The 15,088-nt window shown below is 49.2% G+C and overlaps 1 protein-coding gene across 1 annotated transcript in view; it reads right to left on the bottom strand.

Annotated features, from left to right (window-relative positions):
* The window catches only part of ELAVL1 (ELAV like RNA binding protein 1), a 37,678-nt gene extending 22,825 nt beyond the window's left edge, over window positions 1–14,853 (bottom strand). The window contains exon 1 of the mRNA XM_060094242.1: window positions 14,686–14,853. The gene's annotated coding sequence lies outside the window, so the exon portion shown is untranslated. The remainder of the gene's footprint in view (window positions 1–14,685) is intronic.
* Window positions 14,854–15,088: the final 235 nt, after the last annotated feature.

Raw genomic sequence — 15,088 nt, 5'->3', positions numbered from 1 at the left:
TCAACTTATGTCCACACAAAAACCTGCATGTGGATGTTTACAGCAGCTTTATTCATAACTTCCCCCAAACTGGAAGCAGCCAAGATGCCCTTCAGTAGGTGAATGGAGAAACACACGCCAGTTGTCTGGTACATGCACACAATGGAATGTTATTCAGTGCCAAAAAGAAAGGAGCTAGGAAGCCACAAAGACATGGGGGAACCTTACATGCACACTGCTGAGTGAAAGAAGAGCTTGAAAGGCTACATACTAGAGGGTCTCAGTTATACGACATTGTGGAAAAGGCAAAACTAGAGTGACAGCAAAAAGATGAGTAGTTGTCAGGAGTTGTGGGGAGGGAGGGTGAATAGGCAGGGCACAGGGGGTTTTACAGGGCAGTGACACTATTCTGTATGAGGGTGTAATGGTGGATACATGTCATTTGTCCAACCCCACAGAACATATAACATGAAGAGTAACCTCTAAGGCAAACCCTGGGCTTTAGCTAGCATGTAATAACAATAGCTCATCAATTACAACAAAATATCACACGAAGGCAAGATTTAATAATAGGGGAAACTTTGTGTTGGAGGAGGGGTTTATGGAAACTCACTCTGGACTTTCTTCGCCATCTTTCTGTAAACCTAAAACTGCTCTAAAAATAACGTCTACCAAAACAAAAATAAAACAAGCCCAAGTCCAACCATTTCCACTTACCAAGAGGGCTTTAAAGAAACAAACCTACAAACAATTCCAGCACCACAATTCAAGCCTCTGGGAAAAGTGGGTTGTCTTGAGAACGTTCCAAAGATCTCTGATTGCTTTCTCTCATCTCCATGTGCACTACTGATGCAGCTGTACACGGAGGAGCCTGCGAGGTGCACCTGAGCACCCCACCCAGGCACCATGTCTGTACTCTAGCAGGCAGGTAATGGTCCTCTGCGCCCCTTTATTCCCAAGACAGAGCAACTGAGCCAAGAAAGAGGTTAAGATTTCTCTTCCTGTTAGAGGAGCTTGGTCTCCAAAGCTGGCAGGCTCTGGAATACCTTTAGCCGCCTGCACAAATCTTTACTTTCACTGACAAATGTCAGAGCACAGTGATGGCTTCGGACTAGAGTCAGCTCAAGACCATTCTTCTGGAAGCGCCACTCACTCTAGGTTTTGCTCACAGGCACTGCTTTGTGGCTGCCTTGTCCAAGATGTCCTGTGTCTCTGCCTCTAAAGAAATAGGCACCCCGTGGGGCTGAAATGTCATCACTGAGAAAAAGGCCCTGTTGCCCATCAGTCGGGGTAGGTTACAGGGGAGCAGCCCACTCCTTTCTCCAGATTCCTACTGCCCAGTCCTGATTATATGCTTCAAAACCCAGTGCCCAGGGCTTCCGGGGGGCACAGTGGTTAAGAATCCACCTGTCAATGCAGGCGACACGGGTTCAAGCCCTGGTCCGGGAAGATCCCACATGCCGCGGAGCAATGAAGCCCAGTGAGCCACAACTACTGAGCCTGCACTCTAGAGCCCGCGAGCCACAACTACTGAAGCCCGCACACCTAGAGCCCGTGCTCCACAACAAGAGAAGCCACCGCGATGAGAAGCCTGCACACTGCAACAGAGTAGCCCCCGCTCGCCGCAACTAGAGAAAGCCCACGCACAGCAACAAAGACCCAGAGCAGCCAAAACAACAACAACAACAACAACAACAACAAAAAACCCAGTGCCCAGTGTCAGGAGCATTTAGCCTCCTCTAAAAATAGCCTTGCCAGAGGTTATATAGAAACCTGAACACATCTCCTGCACAGGATTTCCCACCTGCCCTGAATCAAGAAGCAGAGAGGAATCAGGTCTGGTTCCCTGTTTCCTGGTGGAGACATTCAGGTCTTCTCTACCTTCCCACCCTATCACTTGCTTCAGACCGTACACAACATGCAGAATTAGTCCAGTCTCCCAGTATTTCTTTTATTTATTTGAAAATGTTCTATGCTTCCTGCTCTTTATAAAATATTTCAGCATCAAGAGCCATAAAAGGAAAGATCGGAAACTTAGACTTCATAAGGTTAAAAACTTCTGGACGGCAAACGCATCACACACAGACAAGCAGCAGACTGGGAGAAAATGCCTGCTCTCTATCATCTTATTTAGAGCTGCGGTTCTCACATGGGGTGATTCTGCCCACCTCCCCGCCCCCCAGCCCCTGGGACAGGGGCAGTGTCTGGAGACACTGTGGCTATCAGGACTGGGGGGTGGTGCTGGGCCACTAGCATCTAGTGGGTAGAGGCCAGAGATGCTGTTAAATACTCCATAAAGCACAGGACAGGACAGCCCCAACCAAGAATTATCTAATCCAAAGTGTCAGTACTGCTGAGGTTGAGAAAAGTTGATTTGGGGCATCTGCAAATTAAAAAGAAAAAACCCACATATCACTAGCAGAGAAGTGGACAAAATACATGAGCTGCAATTAATAGATGCTGGCAATTCATAGAGCTAATAAGCCATGAAAAGAAGCTCATGTTCACAAACAATGAGGAAAATGCAAAATAAAAAGAGATGCTACTTTGTGTCAGTCAGATGGAATACAATCCAGGATGGATAAAACCCAGTGTAAGTAAGGATAAGGGGGAAAAAACACCCTTATTCACCATCGATATGAGTGTGACATGGTACAACCTTTTGGAAGGATAACATGGCAGGTCCTATCAAAATGTTTAATGTGAATGCTACCCTCTGACTCAGAGCTGTAGGAAACTGCTCTACAGAAATAATCATATATATGCAGGAAAATATGTGCGAGGAACACACCGACCCCATGGCTGGTAAAGTGCTGGACACAATCTAAGTATGTTATTAGTGGGGGATGGTTAATAAATAACAATTTTCAGTAGAAAGCATGGCATTAACGGGTTTAATAAGGAAAAACTCCACAAATCTATTAAACCTTCTGTGGCCATGAGACTTTAAGATAGATCATTAGCTCAAAAACAAACAAACAAACAAAAACATTTGTTGAAGCCCGAACCAAAGTACAAGGGTTAACTCTGAAGAATTCTAATGCACGCTGAAGTTTGCTCAAAATGTGACTCATTTTTCTTCCTCCTTCCTCTTTTTTTCCTTTATCCCCCTCTCTCTTCACTCTTGTTCTGAGTTAGGCATCCACTCTTCTGCCTTTTCCCTCGCCCTGCTTTCATGGAAGATAAACTGGGCAGTAATTACCCCATTCTCGTTATCCAGAGTGGGATGTCCTCTATGCCTGGTAAAAAGTTAGCTTCCTAGAACAGTGGTTGGCAAACCATGGCCTGCAGGCCAAATTTGTTCAGCCCACCTCCTGTTTTCATAAATAAAGTTTTATTAGCACACAGCTACTCCCATTTGTTTATGAATTGTCTATGGCAGCTTTTGCACTCCAGTGACAGAGCTGAGTAGTTGTGACAGAGACCATATGGTTCACAAAGCTGAAAATATTTACCATCTGGCTCTTTACAGAAAAAGTGTGCCGACCTTTGTTCTAAAATGTAAAAAACAGAAAAATTTCTTGGAGAAAATCTCTGTGACACCAGGTGAGGCAAAGAGTTCTTAGATACCATGCCAGAAGCCAAATTCATTTAAAAGAAATTGATAAACTGGATATCATCAAAATTTAAAACTTCTGCTCTTGCAAATGACACTGCTAGGAAAACTATAATCCACAGACTGGAAGAAAATATTCAAATCACATATCTGAAAAAGGACTTGTATCCAGAACATATTTTTTTTAAAAACCTTTGAAACTTAACAATAAGAAAACAAACAACCCGATTTTAAAATGGCAAAAGATGTAAACAGATACTGAGCCAAAGAAGATACATGGATGGCAAATAAACACATGAAAAGTTGCTCAACATTATCAGTTATTAGGAAAACGCAAAGTAAAACCACATCAAGGGAATTCCCTGGTGCTCTAGTGGTTAGGACTCCACACTTTCATTGCCGAGGGACGGGTTCAATCCCTGGTCAGCGAACTAAGATTCTGCAAGATGTGCGGTGCTGCCAACAAACAAACGAACCACATCGAAATACCACTACCCGTCTAGGAGGCCTAAAACCAAACAAGCAAGCAAGCAAGCAAGCAAATGACGACAAAACAGACAATATCAAGTTCTGGTGAGGATGTGGAGAAACTAGAACTTTCATGTACTGCTGGTGGAAATGTAAAAACGTTACAGCAGGGCTTCCCTGGTGGCGCCGTGGTTGAGAGTCCGCCTGCCAATGCATGCGACACCGGTTCGTGCCCCGGTCCGGGAAGATCCCACATGCCGCGGAGTGGCTGGGCCCATGAGCCATGGCCGCTGAGCCTGTGCGTCCAGAGCCTGTGCTCCGCAACGGAAGAGGCCACAGCAGTGAGAGGCCCACGTACCGCAAAACAAAAACCCCCAAAACAAAAAACAAAACGTTACAGCCACTGTGGGAAACAGACTGGCACTTTCTTATGCCTAAACATATTCTTACCATATGACCCAGCAACCTTTTCCTAGTCCTCATGTAGGAGAAATAGTTTTGTTCATATAAAAACCTATGCAATACCGTTTATAGCAACTTTATGAATTTTTTTTTCTTTTTTTTTTTTTTTTGCGGTACGCGGGCCTCTCACTGTTGTGGCCTCTCCCGTTGCGGAGCACAGGCTCCGGACGCACAGGATCAGCGGCCATGGCTCATGGGCCCAGCCGCTCCGCGGCATGCGGATCTTCCCGGACCGGGGCATGAACCCGTGTCCCCTGCATCGGCAGGCGGACTCCCAACCACTGTGCCACCAGGGAAGCCCTATGCATTTTTTTAACATTCGGTTTTTATTATTTATTTATTCTTTTTCATAGTCTTTTCCATTATGGTTTATTACAGGATATTGAATATAATTTCCCTGTGCTATACAGTAGGACCTTGTTTATCCATTCTCTATATAATAGTTTGCATCTGCTAGTCCCAAACTCCCACTCCATCCCTCCCCTCCCGCTTGGCAACCACAGTCTGTTCTCTATGTCTGTACGTCTGTTTCTGTTTTGTAGATAGGTTCATTTATGCCATATTTTATCATTTTAAAAAATTTATTTATTTGGTTTTGGCTGCACTGGGTCTTCACTGCTGCGCACGGTCTTTCTCTAGTTGCAGCGAGCGGGGGCTACTCTTCATTGCGGCGCGCAGTCTTCTCATTGCGGTGGCTTCTCTTGTTGCGGAGCACAGGCTCTAGGTTTCAGTAGTTGTGGCTCGTGGGCTCTACAGTGCAGGCTCAGTAGTTGTGGCGCACAGGCTTAGCCACATGTAGGATCTTCCCGGACCAGGGCTCAAACCCGTGTCCTCTGCATTGGCAGGCGGATTCTTAACCACTGTGCCACCAGGGAAGTCCCCATGCCGTATTTTGGATTCCACGTATAAGTGATATTATATGATATTTGTCTTGCTCTTTCTGACTTACTTCATTTAGTATGATAATCTCTAGGTCCATCCATGTAGCTGCAAAGACATTATTTCATTCTTTTTTATGGCTTAGTAGTATTCCATTGTATACATGTACCACATCTTCTGTATCCATTCATCTGTCAATGGACATTTAGGTTGTTTCCATATCTTGTCTATTGTAAATAGTGCTGCTATGAACATAGGGGTGCATGTCTTTTTGAATTAAGAGTTTTGTCCGGATATATGCCCAGGAGTGGGACTGCTGGATCATATGGTAACTCTGTTTTTAGGTTTTCTGAGGAACCTCCATACTGTTCTCCAAAGTGGCTGTACCCATTTACATTCCCACCAATAGTGTAGGAGGGTTCCTTTTTCACCACACCCTCTCCAGCATTTATTATGTGTAGAGTTTTTTTTTAATATATATATTTTAAGTTAATTAATTAATTTATGGCTGCGTTGGGTCTTCATTGCTGCATGCAGGCTTTCTCTAGTTGCGGTGAGCGGGGCTACGCTTTGCTGTGGTGCGTGGGCTTCTCATTGCGGTGGCTTCTCTTGTTGCAGAGCACAGGCTCTAAGCACGTGGGCTTCAGTAGTTGTGGCTCACAGGCTCTAGAGTGCAGGTTCAGTAGTTGTGGCGCAAGGGCTTAGTTGCTCCGCGGCATGTGGGATCTTCCTGGACCAGGGCTCGAATCTGTGTCCCCTGCATTGGCAGGTGGATCCTTAACCACTGCACCACCAGGGAAGTCCCATGTGTAGAGTTTTTGATGATGGCCATTCTGAGTAGTGTAAGGTGGTACCTCATTGTAGTTTTGATTTGCATTGCTCTAATAATTAGCGATGTTGAGCACCTTTTCATATGCCTATTGCCCATCTGTATGTCTTCTTTGGAGAAATGTCTACTTAGGTCTTCTGCCCATGTTTCAATTGAGTTGTTTCTTTGTTATTGAGTTGTATGAGCTGTTTGTATATTCTGGAAAGTAAGCCCTGTCAGCAGCACTGTTTGCAAACATTCTCTCCCAGTCTGTAGGTTGTCTTTTTCATTTTGTTTATAGTTTCCTTTGCTGTGCAAAAGCTTATAAGTTTGACTAGGTTCCACTTGTTTATTTTTGCTTTTATTTCTATTGCCTTGGGAGACTAACCTAAGAAAACACTGGTACAATTTATGTCAGAGAATGTTTTGCCTATGTTCTCTCTCTTTTTTTTTTTTTTAATTTATTTATTTTATGGCTGTGTTGACTCTTCGTTTCTGTGCGAGGGCTTTCTCTAGTTGCGGCAAGTGGGGGCCACTCCTCATCGCGGTGCGCAGGCCTCTGACTATCGCGGCCTTTCTCATTGCGGAGCACAGGCTCCAGACGCGCAGGCTCAGTAATTGTGGCTCACGGGGCCAGTCGCTCCGCGGCATGCGGGATCTTCCCAGACCAGGGCTCGAACCCGTGTCCCCTGCATCGGCAGGCAGACTCTCAACCACTGCGCCACCGGGGAAGCCCGCCTATGTTCTCTTCTAGGAGTTTTATGGTGCCATGTCTAATATTTTATTTATTTATTTATTTATTTAGTCTTTATTTATTTTTGTGTATGGTGTGAGGTGGTGTCTTAACTTCTTTGATTTACATGCAGAGCAGCTTTCTTCATAATCACCAAAAATTGGAACAACCCAAATGTCGCTCAAACCTTCAGTGGATAAACTATAGCACACCATACAATGGAATACTAGTCAGCAATATAAAGGTACTACTATTCACTCAATTTGTATGAATCTCAAATACATTTTGCTCAATGAAAGAAACCAGACTCAAGGCTACTGCATGATTCCATTCTGGAAAAGGCAAAACCACAGGGATAGATCAGTGGTTGCCGGGTGCAGGGAGCAGGGGAAGGGTTGACTACACAGGGGGAGCATGAGGAAATATTTTTGTTTCCCGGGCGATAAAATTTTCCAATATCACGATCATGGTGGTGGTCACATGACTCTACTCATTTATCAAAACTCAACTCTACACCAAAAACTGGATTAAAAAGTAAATTTTAAAAGATTTAAAAAGTGAAGCTTCTGCACGACTGCCCTGCTCCTCGGCATGCTGACTCCTCATGACTGACGGGCCCAGCCAAGGCTGAGCAGCCCGCTGCGGGCCCCATTCTTGGTCAACTGGCAACAATGAAGAACCCAAACACCAAGAGCACAGTTTCTCGGTGCTTCAGTGCCACCCTGCCAACCAGGCCCCTTCCCCTGACCTTTCCAAACCTGCATATCTGATCCAGGGCCAAACCAGCTCTGTTCCCACAAGTACCAACTACGACCTGGCCTTGGCATCTGCCTGACAATCAATGACTCCCAGTCATGGCCACCTCTGGTCACCTCTCACTCAGCGTGTCTCTCCGCGTGGCAGTCCTGTGGACTCCTCCAGGTCGTCGCACTCAGCCCCATCAAGCTAGTCCCTCCCCCGGCTCTCCCTGTCAGTGGGGTCACCACCTGCTGAGGCTCAGAGGTTACATGACTTTGCTCAGGGGCAGTACTCACACTGTTAATCAGTGGCAGGGCCAGGCCTTGAGCTGTGGCTACAGAGCAGTCTTTCAAGGATGAAACACCAGGCCCTTTGCGATGGCCCCTGCTTGTCCCCCTTCTCCCCTCACTTGAACTCCCCCAGCACTCCGCAGACCTTCATCTACCTGTGCCTTTGTTATGGCTGCTCCCTTGGCAGGGACTGCCCGCCGTCTCCACCACCTCCTCACTTGTCTTTAAAGAGTCTCCCAGGACGCTTGGTTGCTCTAGTTCTCAGTGCTCGTATACCACTGGTGTGAACCTTTATTATTGCATGAATCACTCCAACTCGTAATTAGTTGCTTTTCACCCACAGCACTGGCGAAAGCCTCGGGGCCCAAGGCTTCAAGGCCAAGGGTCCCCAGGTAAATCCAAGGTACCCAGCAAAATGTAGGTGCATCATGCAGGTACACACAGGAGAGGGGGACAGACACAGGATCTCAGACTCACCTGGGAATCATGTGTATTTGGTGCATTCTTTTACATTCTAAAGAAGGGTGGCTGGAAATTGTACTGACAATCTATTAATACACTTAGTACCTTACTTTTTTAGAATCATCCCATCCCATCCCAACCCACAGAATCAAAGTCAACTGCAGGGAGCAAAAGGGAAACTTAGTTTAGCAAAGCAATTCCTGCTGATTCGGAAATGTTTCTGGTAACAGATATACCATGCAGAAGTTCTGTTAGGATGATCTCCGAGGGTTTTCAGCCCTACTGCACTATTTTAAACAATCCTGGTTGTCTGTGTGACTTCAGAGATGTTTTTCACATCAGTAGTATACCTACTATGTATATAAGGAACAGATACGATATCTCTGTATGTGTACGTGTGTATGTATATATATAAATATAAACGACATAAAAACATGTGTAGATGGTACGTATGTAAAGGAGCAAGACCGGATTCCATCAGGCACCCATAAGAATCTGTCTCATTTCATAGTCACAGAGCAGGCTTTCTAAACTACTTGGGCCAGAACAAAACTAGAACAGTCAAATATAACCTCAGGCTCAACCCTGACACTTCACACATCCTACGACAGGGCTTGGACTCAATTATTTCTGCAGTTCTTTCCAGATGTATAGTCCTGAGCTGTTCAAGGTAAAAGTCTTAGGAATGCAAGGTCACCCAAGAAACACGTGGTGCCAGAAAGAAACTGAAGGCACCACCTGACCCAATTATAACTGCTACGCAAGGTGAGGGCTCATTCAGGTCGACTCGGTCCACGTTTCCTTACTCGTCCCTTCCCACCGCCCACAGAGGGGAAAGAGGCCCAGTGGGGGCAGCTCATCTAAGTCACAGCAACTCCACGCCTGCCAGCCTGAGAAGCCCAGGGGAGGGGCAGAGCAGGTGCCCATCGGTGCAGCCCGGTGTCTGGCCCAGTCAAAGTGCCCCATGGGTCCCAAGGGGACCTGATCAGACCCAGAGCCCTGCTACGAGTCCTGGCTTCTTTCTGGCTGGTCAAGGGCCCTCCAGGGTTCTCACAGGGAACTACAAAGCAACATGGCACAGCGGGAAAAACCCACGGGCTTTGACAGACCTGAGTTCCAACACTAACCCTACGGCTAATCAGCCGAACCACTGTGGGGACGTCACTTCCTTTCCCTGAGCTTCCGTTTCCTTGCCTGCAAACTGGGGTGTTACCCACTGCTCTGCAGCTCTCAGCACACTTCCCGACACTTGGTGAGCGCCCACCTCACCACTCACCTCAGGTTTACTAAGGAACACTTTGACTCTTTCCCCTTGGGACCCTGGAACCGATCCACACCTTTTTTTTTTTTTTTGCGGTACGCGGGCCTCTCACTGTTGTGGCCTCTCCCGTTGCGGAGCACAGGCTCTGGACGCGCAGGCTCAGCAGCCACGGCTCACAGGCCCAGCCGCTCCGCGGCATGTGGGATCTTCCCGGACCGGGGCACGAACCCGTGTCCCCTGCATCGGCAGGCGGACCCCCAACCACTGCGCCACCAGGGAAGCCCCCGATCCACACCTTTGAGGCCATTTCTAATGGGCCTGGGTTCCACGGAAGCCACATGCGGTTCTACCAGCCTGGGCCCACGAGCGCAGCGCCCCATGGAACGTGGAAGATCTTGCTGGTAGTCCTGCTCAATCACTCATCAGTCTCACACATAACCTTGGACGAATGAGCGGACCTCCTTATCTGTTCACCAAAGATATCAACCTTATTCAAGTCTTGTCCCCCTACTCTTTATCAACAAAATCAAGGTGAGCGCGTGTCTCCCTGCCCTCCCCACTTGCAGCTGCAAACACCCTCATCTCCTCTCCGCCTGTCCTCGCCCCCCTCTTCAAACCTCCTCCTCCCCCAAATTACTTCATTTGGTGGCACACGCACGCACTTGTCCCCGAGGCCACCTCTGTCCATCCCCCAAACCTAAGTAAGCACCAAGTTCTGCCAGTTTTACACCTGAGATGTCTCACTCTCCCTCCATCTCACTGCCATCATCCTTGTTCAGGTCCCTGTCACCTCTTGACTAGACTGACTCCTAACTGGTCTCCCCGCCACACGATTATTTCGAACCGAGAGTCATTTGGTCTTCTCCCTCCAGATCACTCCTATTCCTTCTGTCTCCCCATTTCTGTTTGTGGTGACATCAGTCTTGCCACTGGGTTGCTCTGGACTGTTCCCTCTCCTGTAAATCTTTCCTCTGGCATGAATGCCTGTCTGATGGGTAGCTGCATCCAGTCACTTCTGAGCTCCTTTCTAACTCTTCCTTTGCCCAGCACACAAGGAGTGTGACCACGTGCCAGCATGAGCAAGGCAGTGTTTATAAGATAAAGAAGCAATCCCAGTCCCAACCCTCAAATTCAGGCCAGTACCAGACCATCTCAGTACCGCAAAAGCCTTTGACTGGTCTGTCCATCCTTACCTCTCACTCAGAAAAGCGATCTTCTGAGCTCACCTCTTGACTGTGCCCAGAAACCCTCTACCACCTGACCATGGCATACTTTTCTAGATTTATCTCCAAGTCCACCTTCTTGACCCTTTGCCTGCCCAAACTGGTCCCCTCAGGCTTCCGGACCTGTTTGCACTCGCCTCATTTCTTACTCACTCGGGCTGCTGGCCGCACCTGGAAACAGTTGCCTAGGCCTCTCTGGTCACAGCGACCAGTTTGGACACCGGCTCTTTCATCAAGAACAAAACCCAAGCAATGGACAATCATTTCTTTCAATAGTCTCGATGCTGTCACCACCCACGGCTTCCTCCTTTCATTACTTTAATCTCACACATCTATGTCTTTTCTCCCCAAATTCAGGGTGTAAATTCCTCGAGGAGGCAATTTCTTCCACTTCTCTCCGTTCCCCACAACAATGAGCAAGCAGTAAGGTTACGTGCACTCAGTCTATAAAGCTGTGCTCACTGACTTGGCCAGTACACGCAAGGCCCTGGGTCAAGTGAGGATGGACAGTGATCATATGAGCAAGTACCGTCAACACATATGGACACAGGCAGTACCCTCTGCCACCTTCCCACTTCCTGTCTGTATATCCACATACGCACACCCTACTCGAGTGATGTGCTGTTTTGTCCACGTCTACATTCTAAACTGCTCTTTCTCCTGCCTTCTCTGTTTCTCTTAACAGAGTGGCTGTATCCATCTGCCAGGCACTCAGGCAGGGACCCAGAATCATCCAACCATGTTTTCTCTAGCTCACGTCCCACAGCTAAACACCCACTGAGCCCTGTGTCCTTTACTCCCTAACCATGTCTCCAACCCACCCCCTCTCTCTCCCGACCACTACAGCCCTGGGTCATATTAGCGACTTTTCTGCTTTATGGGAAAGTAATCACCTCCTCAATGGTTTGCTGGCCTTCAGCAATATCCCCCTCCAACGTGCAGAACTGACCCCTTCACTTTGTGGACTGAAACTGCCCAACAGACACCCTTGGCCTGGCCCACAGGCCAACAGCCAAGCCCTCTGCACACCAGCTGTGCGAGTCCTCTTGCCGCCCCTCACTTCACCTTTCTTACCTCTGAGATACCAGACCCCATGTGGTTCCCTGAACAAACCTAGATGTTCCCACCTCCGTGCCTTTGCGGATGCTGTCCCAGTCTCCTGCCAAGCCCTTCCCCACAGTCTTGGCCTGGCTAACTCCTCTCCTCACGTTTCACCTCCTCTGGGAAGCATTCTGTGATCTCCTTTGCCCACCAAGGCTAGGTTAACAGTTTCTGTGCTTCCATCAGGCAGCGCGTAAGAATCACCACACTCAACAGAGTGGGCTAAAACGATCTATGCACACATCGCAATCACCAGTGCCTCCCCAGAGCCTAGTACAGGACCTGGGACACAGTAGCGGAGCGGAGAGAGTTGGTTAAAGGTGGGAAGCAAGACTAACTTCCCTTCCCTAGGCTGGTTTCCTTTGGTCTTCCCCTGACCCAAAATCTCAGGTCGGCCTCGCTGCTTCACTACTGCCACCTAGGGGTGAAAGGAGGTAACTGCACTTCTTTCACCATTCAGCATTTAATTTGATTCCATTGAATGAGATGGGGACACAGGCGAGGTAACAGTTGACTCCAGCGTGGGTAGAGAAAGAGTGGCAGTCAGGGGAGGCTTCAAATGGTGAGTGAGCTCTGACCTGGGCCACACAGCATGAGAAAGAGATCTCTAGGTGGAGGAAAACGGCATTCCAAGCAGTGGGGGCAACACGCAGAGAGTGTCAGAGTTTAGGGCCTATGTGCAGGTGAACTCAGAAAGGAGGGGAGCGTTAGAAAGTGCAAGACCTGGGACCCCAAACTTTAGCTTTTAAGCCACCTAAAGAGGTTAAAAAAATAATTTTTTTTCTACCCAAAGACTCTTAATTGGGAGTAACATAATCAGATCTGCATTTAAAAAGACAGCTCTTGCTGGAGAGTGGAAAGATGATAGAGATGGGAGGCAGGAGTGAGAGAGGCAAAAGCAAGGCATTAGGAAGATGGAATTTTCATAATTCTCTCATTTTCCACTTGCTGCCCCATGACCTCAGATTGAACACATCCAACCTGAAACTCCACCTCCTCAAAACCAAGTGCTTCAACATAAACGTGATTTATTTCCACATTTTGAGATGTTCTTATATCTTGGCTTCTTCTTCTTGAAGTCGCAGAATTTTATAACAGATCCCACCGCAGAGCTTTGCACACTGAAAATGCTCAATGACAACTGAATGGAATGTCTCTCGGGGTCCCCCAGACCCTGGGATTATAAGAACAGTAAACCCCAGTAGTTAAGAGTAAGGACTCTGAGTCAGAGGGCCTGAGTTCAAATCCTGCCATCAGCCACTTTCCTGTGTGAGACTGGTCTCATTAAGTGACCCATCGAAACCTCAGTTTCTTTGTCCCTAAAATGGAAATTACAACACACAGCACCTACCTCAAGGGCTGGAGATAAACGTCTGTGAGTAGAAAGCACACAGTAAATCCCCACTAAATATTACTGTCGACTACTCATAACATTATCAATTCAGTGTCTACCAGGCATAGGTCACACACGATGCAAGGGGCTTCCCACACCCTTAAATCTGCACGGCAATATTCTCATCCATCCCATTTTACAGATAAGAAAACTAAGGTTCCCACAGTTAAGTTTGTTCAACGTCTCGGGAGCACTGGATTCCAAGGCATCAGAGATGGGGCTAGGGGACCTTTTAGTGGAAGATCATTTAGTCCAGTGGTGGTTCTCACACGTGTGAGTGTGTATGTGTGTGATACTTTGGGCAACGTCTGCAGATATTTTTGATCTTCACAACTGGAGGATGAGGACACTGCTGGCGTCTAGTGAGTAGAGGCCAGGGATGATACCCAACATCCTACAACACACAGGACAGCTCCCCCCACCCCAAACCGAGAATGATCAGACCCAAAATGTCAGTAGTGCCAAGGGTGAGAAACCCTTCTCTAGTGAATCCTCCTCCCCATCGTCCCACTTCTGGAGCGTTGGCTATCCGGATCCCCCATGAATACTTTCAGCAAGGGGGTGTGTGTGTGTGCTCTATTCCTCCAGGGGCAGCACCTGCAGAAGTCCTTCCCCACCTGCCCTACACACGATAGGTATTAGAACCCATTTTAATAAGCCTAGCAGCAAAGGACGCCGGAAAAGGAAGAGCATCCATCCCCCATTGTTCAGTTGCGTGCAGTCTGTGTTTTACACACACACACACACACACACACACACACACACACACACTTTACAAATCCAAACGTCCCACGCCCCAAAAATTGTTTGTTAGAGATGGCGTTCAAAAAAATTTTTTTTTCTAGAACTCTCATACATACTGAAGGGTTTGCACACTTCTAGGAGGACCTCAGATCGGCCGCGGTCCTCTGACAACGACCACAAAAGAATGTGTAGGATTTCCCGGGGTAGCGAGCCCGTGGGCCGTGACCTCTGCGCGCAGAAGACGCCCACCCCACTCCCTCGCCTCTGGCTTCGCTCTCCCGCCCCCGGATACCCGGCCTGCAAGGATACTCGGGCCCGGCCTCGGAACCCGGCCGCCAGGCGCGTGCCCACGCCATGCCCCCCTATCCCGGCCCTCCCGGTGGCCTTGGAATCCGGCCCGGGGTCTGTCGCCGGCGCCCACACCGGCCGGCCCCAGCCCGCTCGCCAAGGCCCGCGCGCGTCCCCTCCCGGCCCGGCGCGGCCTGGGCCTAGACCGGTGCAGGCCCGCGAGCGCCCGCGGCCCGGCCAGGCGAGCTCAGGCCTGCCGCGGCCTACCCAGTCGGGCGCCGCCAAAGGCCCCCGCCTCACCTGGAAGCGGGCGGGCGGGCCCGGGTCTGCTCCGGGGCGGGCGGGCGGCGGCGACGCGGCGCTAACGGCTCCGCTCGGCCTCGGTAGCGGTGGCGGCAGCGGCGGCGACGGCAACAGCAGCGGCGACTCCTCCTCAGCGCGCACGACCCGCTCCGGACCACGGCCCGGACACGCCCCCCCGGCGCGCGCGCCCATTGGCCGGCGTCCGCCACGGCGCGCTCCTCATTGGCCCGCGTTGCTGTCGAGGCGAACCGGGGCGCACGGCGGGGGCGGGACTTCCGTCTGGCGCCGCCTGAGAAGGGCTCGGCGGCAGGCAGAGACGCGGGTGGCCAGCGATGGCCGCGGAGGGGGCTGGCTGGGGCCTGGCCCACGGAGGCCGATGGAAGGCGGTGGCCGAAGAGCC

The sequence above is a fragment of the Mesoplodon densirostris genome, chromosome 3 (genome assembly GCF_025265405.1).
Source record: "Mesoplodon densirostris isolate mMesDen1 chromosome 3, mMesDen1 primary haplotype, whole genome shotgun sequence".
NCBI classification, from domain to species: Eukaryota; Metazoa; Chordata; class Mammalia; order Artiodactyla; family Ziphiidae; genus Mesoplodon; species Mesoplodon densirostris.
Note: the sequence above shows the minus strand (reverse complement) of the source record. Positions and strands in the feature narration are given on the sequence as shown.